The sequence below is a fragment of the Schistocerca serialis genome, chromosome 7 (assembly GCF_023864345.2).
Source record: "Schistocerca serialis cubense isolate TAMUIC-IGC-003099 chromosome 7, iqSchSeri2.2, whole genome shotgun sequence".
Taxonomy (NCBI): Eukaryota; Metazoa; Arthropoda; class Insecta; order Orthoptera; family Acrididae; genus Schistocerca; species Schistocerca serialis.
The window spans coordinates 89,459,046-89,466,578 of NC_064644.1; the positions used below are offsets into that span (position 1 = coordinate 89,459,046).

Consider the following 7,533-nt stretch of genomic DNA (forward strand, 5'->3'; position numbering starts at 1 on the left):
GTTCCTCAAAGAAAGAAATCAAGAGTAGTCAAATTAGGAGACCTCGTAGGTCAACTGACAACAGAATTTTGTCTTATCAAGTGTCCAGGAAAATTGTCATCCTTAATTGTGTTGCAACACAGGATGAGTGAGCTGGACAACCATTGTGTTGCAGCCACATACACTGTCAAATATCCAGTGTTAACGTTTTCTAGAAGAAATGGCAGGACAGTTGTCAGAAAGTGCACATATGAATGTCCATTTAGAATGCCTGAGATGAAGTAAGGTCCCACAGTGTAATTTCCTATGATGCTGCACAATGCTTTTATGCTCCACAGTCATTGATGTTGCACCTGTGCCAGTGTGGATTTTCAGCTGCTCAGTAGTGCATTTACATTAGCAGGGTTAGTAACCGTTGCTTCATCACTAAAGAGCACACATTGAAAAAATGAAGTGTCATCTCTCAGTTGTTGAAGAGTAAACTGATAAAATTCTGTATGATGTTTGAAATTACTGCTGGCAAGTGCCTGATGTAGTAACAGATGATAGGAATTGAAATGCTGTCAATGCAGACGAGAATGACATTTATCTGGCTGATTCCATGTTCCTTGGCAATATGTCTCCTACCACTGCGTGGATTCATTAGCATCGTAACCAGAACACCTTTTTGTGTTCTCTGTCCATTGCAGTCTTCTTTCTTATACCATTTTTCACATTAAAGCAACCTGTCTACACTAGACTCTTAATAGTTCATGCAATGGCCTGTTGTGTCAGACTTGGGAATATGAATGGATAGCCCTATATCACTGTACTGTTTCTTTGAGATTTCTTTTACATTCATCATATAAAAGCAGTATAGTCAACTTCTTCTCATTGATGTACTTGCCTGCATGCAACAAATGCTGAATCAGAAATGAGCAGCCTGCAGTGCAGATGAGTAAACAGGCAAATGAGTTGGCATTCTGACTCAATGTGTTCAAATTCTGACACAGTGCAGCACGAGAGCTCTGCTTGGCAGTGTTTGCACCACTAATGCTAATTCTGGCCACCGTGCTCTGAAATTCTAGGACATTTCTCGAATTTGTTGATATTTTATCATAACCATGACATTTTTTTCTTCTTTTTTGTTTTAAAGATTTTATGGTGGACATTGCTTATACTAGTGTAATAAGTGTCATATTAATATTACTGAAATTATTTGTGATGGCTAACCTGAGGTATTCCACGGCAACATACTATGAACCTGACAGCTCCATCTTTTGAATACTGTTGTGAAATGTTTATTAAATAGTTTTGCAGTACTGTACACTCTGTTACCAATGTATTATTTACCCTTAATGCTACCTTCTCATCTTCGTTTTTAGTTCTATCAGTTTTCTTCTTCACTATATCCCATATTGTCTTTATTTTGTTACCTGATGTGCCTATCTTTTTCTTGTAATGCATTTGCTTTGATGTCTGTATTACTATTGTCAACATTTTGCAGTATGTCTTGCAATGAGCTACAACATTAATAACAGAGCTGTTTCTGACTGACAGATACAGTTTCCTTTTGTCTTAACAAGGTACCTTTATTCCTTTAATAATCTGTGGCTTCTTTGTAGAGTTTGGCCTAATCTGGTCTACTTTTGGGGGAAAACAACTTTCAGACAGGGTGAGAACTTCATCACTAAAGCATTGTATTTTTCATTCATGCCATGAGTACTGTATATATCGGTATCACTCCAGTTCATGTCTTCGAGGAGTTTCCTAAGATAATCAATTTTTGTTTTACTGACCAACCTCTTGAACTCAGTAAATTTTGTATTCTGAGCAGTATGAACTTTTAACAAAAGAAACTGGTATTTCATGGTCTTAGATGCCATTGACAATTGGTTTTGTAATATAATTTTGGTTTTTAGACATTTTTATAAAGATATTATCACTGAGTGATTTTGAAGAGTTAGCTGTTCTAGACGGAAAGTGTACTATAGGAATTAAGTTGAATTATAACGTTCCTGACTGCAATAAATTCTTACTGGAAGAATTTTAGGATAAAGACATTATCAATGGCTGTTATGAACAGTCAACTATCATAGTTGAGAAGGAATTAAGTTGAATGATAATGTTACTATTGGCAAAATTTTTAAGAAAATCTACCACCAGAAACCACTATTTCAAAATTTACGAATGTCTATGTTCTTAAATTTATGACACTTTCTGAAGAATGTGGCAACTCCTTGTCTCCTCATTTCTTATGTAGAAAAGTAAGATGCTGACTGTAATCCTGTAACACTTTATACATCTATACTAGTGCTCATATGATGATCATAGAGGCAGATTATGTCGACTGGGTTTGATGACTCTAATTAATCAACGGAAATAAGTACTTCATTAATTTTACTTTACACTCCTTTAACATTTTGCCATTTTGTTTCAATAAAGATAGCTAGTAGTTAATATATAACTGGGTGGAAAAAAAAGTTTTGGTGATTGGTGAAAATTTTGAATCTACAGCTGGTTGTACTGATGCAGCATGCCACAATTGTTTTGTTTAGTTTCTTTCTCATAGTGAATATCTGTTTCAAACTTAACCTCTCTTAAAACTTTACTTCTTACTGTCTTCCCTATAGAGATTTAATATATTTCTACATTCAACATTTATGAATATGCAGCACTCACCACTGAGTAGACAGAAAGCAGTATCTCCTAGAATGAAAAGTGCACTGGCTGGTCACAAGAAAAGAAGCTGCTTGTTGTTATTAGTTGGTACAGGTGTAGTGGAACATTAAAAGTATGGAAAAAACAGTGCTCATCACATTGAAGTGGTATGTTGTCCTAATGATCTTTGTGCTGCACAGAAATGGCTGTATGATAGCTTTTCAAATGCAAAATGTTTTTTGTATGCAAATTATGCAGGACCTCTCATTACAGATGGAGATTGTTCTCTCCAGGTAATTGCAGGAAGAGACTTTCCTGGTTGTGCTCAAACAGTGTTGACAGACAAAATTAAAGTGTCTGTTACCACTGATTCATTTTACGAACACATTATTAATATTTGTGGCACTATCAAATACTTACCTGTAGGATTATGATTTCAACACTACTTAATTAGCTATCTAATTAAATTTTTTTGTAGTTGAAAAAAGATACATTACACATATAGCTCAATAAAATTTAAGACAAGAGTAGAATTTTGATCATAAGAAATTAGTTTTTTGTGGACCACTGCAAAACAAGCTTTACAAAGTTACAACAAGAGGCATTTTCTATACAATGATATGAAAATAAATCAGTATGTGGTGTGAAAATAGTGGTAGTATGCTATTTGACATATTGTATTCATCATGTCCCAGGCAACTAGTGAATAGTCCCAAGTAATAGTATTTTTAAGTTAAGTGCAAGGCTCAGGAATGTGATTTGTGATGTGCATTCTTCAGGGGCTGATCTTGGGAAAGAAGATCTTATAACAATAGTAGTGGGTGCCAGTAATAACTTTGACAGTAACCTTAATAATCTCAGCAGGGCAAAATTCGAAGCCCAGAAAACTCCACATTAGATACCATGAAAAGCATGACAGTAAATAAACATCTTCAGTTACAATCTGGTTAAAGAAGACTGGAATGAAATTCAAAGTGCCAAAGGAAGCACCTACAGTTTTGGTTTATGCATAACCAAATATTCTGAACATATTAAGGAGGCATTCCCTATTAAAAATTGATGCATAACAGACGAGGAAAAACTACAAGTAAGTAATAAAATACACAAAGAAAATTGATGTTGAATAGGACAATATAAACTCAGACAACAAGGGAAAAACAGTGGGAATGATCATAAATTGAGTAAAAATACAAAAATAAAAGCCCCTAAGAAATTAGATGGAAAAATTCTCTACAGAGAACCCAGAAACTATAGCCAAAGTATTTAATGACTACTACATAAATGTCTGCAAAAATCTAACAAAGGATATGTCGGCTCCAACAACAAATGCTACGAATGCTTTAATAGAGAAAAGATATCTACTACAGAATTCTATAGATCTATATCCAACAAGTGAAGAAGGAGTAACAAGAACCACAAAAAAGTTGAAAAACACAAAGTCGCAGGACATATATGATATCTCAAATAAGATTATCAAACTTTCATCCAAATTCATCATTAAACTTTTGACAAACATGATTAATGAAGCAATCACAGAAACTATATCCCTATAGTTTAAAAATTTCTAGGGTACAGTTCAAAAAGGATAACACTACAGAACCTGAAAATTACAGATCTGTTAGTATTATACTAGTAATATCTAAAATCTTTCAACACATTCCACATAAAATATAATTAAACTTCTTCATGTCAGAGCCAGCCAAGATGGGTTCCAAAAATATAAATCTACCAACTCAGTAACACAAGAACTTGTGAACCATTTACTGCTAACATTTGACAAGGAGGAATCCATAACTAGAGTATTCTCTGATCTACCAAAAGTTCTTGACCTAGTAATTAATAACAACATTCTCCTCAAAAAACTAAAATTCTAATGGGTGAGAGGCAATGCATTCAATCTTATAAAATCCTACTTAATGAATAGATACCAAAACATAGAATTAACAGATGATGAGAGAAATAAATACTACCCAGGTATGGGTGTGGTCCGAAATGCTGTGCCATAGGGAAGTGTTGAAGGGCCACTGCTGTTATTGATGTATATTAATGACCTACCAGAGGAAATTAATTAAAATCAGTACTATTTGTAGATGACACAAACATCTTAATTAATGGAATCGATCTATAAGTAGCTACACATAGAGTTAAAAGTTTATGCAGACAGAAAAACTGGTTTAGAAGTGTTGTTATTGTTATGGTCTTCAGTCTGGAGAATAGTTTGATGTAGCTCTCCATGCTACTCTATACTGTGCAAGGTTCTTCATCTGCCATTACCTACTGCAATGTACATCCTTCTGAATCTGTTTAGTGTATTCATCCTTGATTTCCCTCTGCAATTTTTACCCTCCACACTTCACTCCAATACTAAATTGGTGATCCCTTGATGCCTCAGAACATGTCCTACCAACCGATCCCTTCTTCTAGTCAAGTTGTGCCACAAGTTCCTCATCTCCCTAATTCTATTCAGTACCCCCTCATTAGTTACGTGATCTACCCATCTAATCTTCAGCATTCTTCTGTAGCACCACATTTCGAAAGCTTCTATTCTCTTCTAGTCTAAACTATTTATCGTCCATATTTCACTTCCGTACATGGCTACACTCCATACAAATACTTTCAGAAAGGCCTTCCTGACACTTAAATCAATACTCGATGTTAACAAATCTCTCTTCTTCAGAAATGCTTTCTTTCCCATTGCCAGTCTACATTTTATATCCCCTTTACTTTGACCATCATCAGATGTTTTGCTCCCCAGATAGCAAAACTCATCTACTACTTTAAGTGTCTCATTTCCTAATCTAATTCCCTCAGCATCACCTGATTTAATGTGACTACATTCCATTACCCTCATTTTGTTTTTGTTGATGTTCATTTTATATCCTCCTTTCAAGGCACTGTCCATTCTGTTCAACAGCTCTTCCAAGTCCTTTGCTGTCTCTGACAGAATTATAATGTCATCGGCGAACCTCAAAGTTTTTATTTCTTCTCCATGGATTTTAATACCTACTCTGAACTTTTATTTTGTTTCCTTTACTGCTTGCTCAATATACAGATTGAATAACATCGGGGAGAGGCTACAACCCTGTCTCACTCCCTTCCCAACCACTGCTTTCCTTTCATACCCCTCGACTCTTATAACTGCCATCTGGTTTCTGTACAAATTGTAAATAGCCTTTCGCTCTCTGTATTTTACCCCTGCCACCTTCAGAATTTGAAAGAGAGTATTCCAATGAACATTGTCAAAAACTTTCTCTAAGTCTACAAATGCTAGAAATGTAGGTTTGCCTTTCCTTAATCTTTCTTGTAAGATAAGTCGTAGGGTCAGTATTGCCTCGTGTGTTCCAACATTTCGATGGAATCCAAACTGATCTTCTCTGAGGTCGGCTTCTACCAGTTTTTCCATTTGTCTGTACAGAATTCGTGTCAGTATTTTGCAGCTGTGACTTATTAAACTGATAGTTTAGTAATTTTCACATCTGTCAACACCTGCTTTCTTTGGGATTGGAATTATTACATTCTTCTTGAAGTCTGAGGGTATTTCGCCTGTCTCATACATCTTGCTCACCAGATGGTAGAGTTTTGTCATGACTGGCTCTCCCAAGGCTGTCAGTAGTTCTAATGGAATGTTGTCTACTCCTGGGGCCTTGTTTCGACTCAGATCTTTCACTGCTCTGTCAAACTCTTCACGCAGTATTGTATCTCCCATTTCATCTTTATTTACGTCCTCTTCAATTTCCATAATATTACCCTCAAGTACATCACCCTTGTATAGATCCTCTACATGCTCCTTCCACCTTTCTGGTTTCCCTTCTTTGCTTAGAACCAGTTTTGCACATGAGCTCTTGACATTCATACTGGTAGTTCTCTTTTCTCCAAAGGTCTCTTTAATTTTCCTGTTGGCTGTACCCCCAGCAATATATGCCTCTACATCATTACATTTGTCCTCTAGCCATCCCTGCTTAGCCATTTTGCACTTCCAGTTGATCTCATTTTTTAGATGTTTGTATTCCTTTGTGCCTGCTTCATTTACTGCATTTTTATGTTTTCTTCTTTCATCAATTAAATTCAATATTTCTTCTGCTACCCAAGGATTTCTACTGAGCCCTCGTATTTTTACCTACTTGATCCTCTTCTGCCTTCACTATTTCATCTCTCAAAGCTACCCATTCTTCTTCTACTGTATTCCTTGCCGTTCTTGTCAATTATTCCCTAACGCTCTCTCTGAAATCCTCTACAACCTCTGGTTCTGTATGTCCACACAACTGCAATAAACACTGGGTCTGTGTAGTGCAGCAGTTAACACAGCTGCCTTGTAAGCAGGAGATCCTGGGTTGAGATCCAGGTCCAACATACATTTTCACTCATCACCACTGACTCCGCATAAAATCCTGATGTAGATGACACCAATAGACCCTTACCTTTCTCCCCCTCCACCCTTAATTTTCATAAAATGTTTCACAGCTGCAGATTCCTTGTGTAGTCTATTCAACAACTTCAGTGTGGATGTGCAATTACTTCCAACCTCCTGTGGGAACCTTAAAGTAACGAGAATGGAGGATGTGGACAGGGACTGCAGATAGGCAACACTAGGTGGGAATGTGGGTCAGCTGGGAGGTGTGCCGAGATAGTCCACACAATTGCTATAAACATTGTGTCTAGGTGGTGCAGTGGTTGATGCAACTGCCTAGTAAGCATGAGATCTCAGGTTCAGATTTCGCTCTACACACATTTTCACTCATTGCCACTGATTCTGCAAAAAATTCTTATGCAGATGACATCAATATTCCCTTCCCTTTCCCTTTCTTTCTCTTCCTTCCACCTTCAACTTACATAACATGTATCACAGCTGCGGATTCAGCATGGCGTCTGTTTTGTTTCGGACATGTCTGAAGTAACAGACACCATACATTCATA

The 7,533-nt window shown here is 36.5% G+C and overlaps 1 protein-coding gene across 1 annotated transcript in view; it reads right to left on the reverse strand.

Moving 5' to 3' along the window:
- LOC126412122 (alpha-N-acetylgalactosaminidase-like) overlaps window positions 1-2,741 on the reverse strand; it is a 66,320-nt gene extending 63,579 nt beyond the window's left edge. The window contains exon 1 of the mRNA XM_050081562.1: window positions 2,641-2,741. The gene's annotated coding sequence lies outside the window, so the exon portion shown is untranslated. The remainder of the gene's footprint in view (window positions 1-2,640) is intronic.
- Window positions 2,742-7,533: the final 4,792 nt, after the last annotated feature.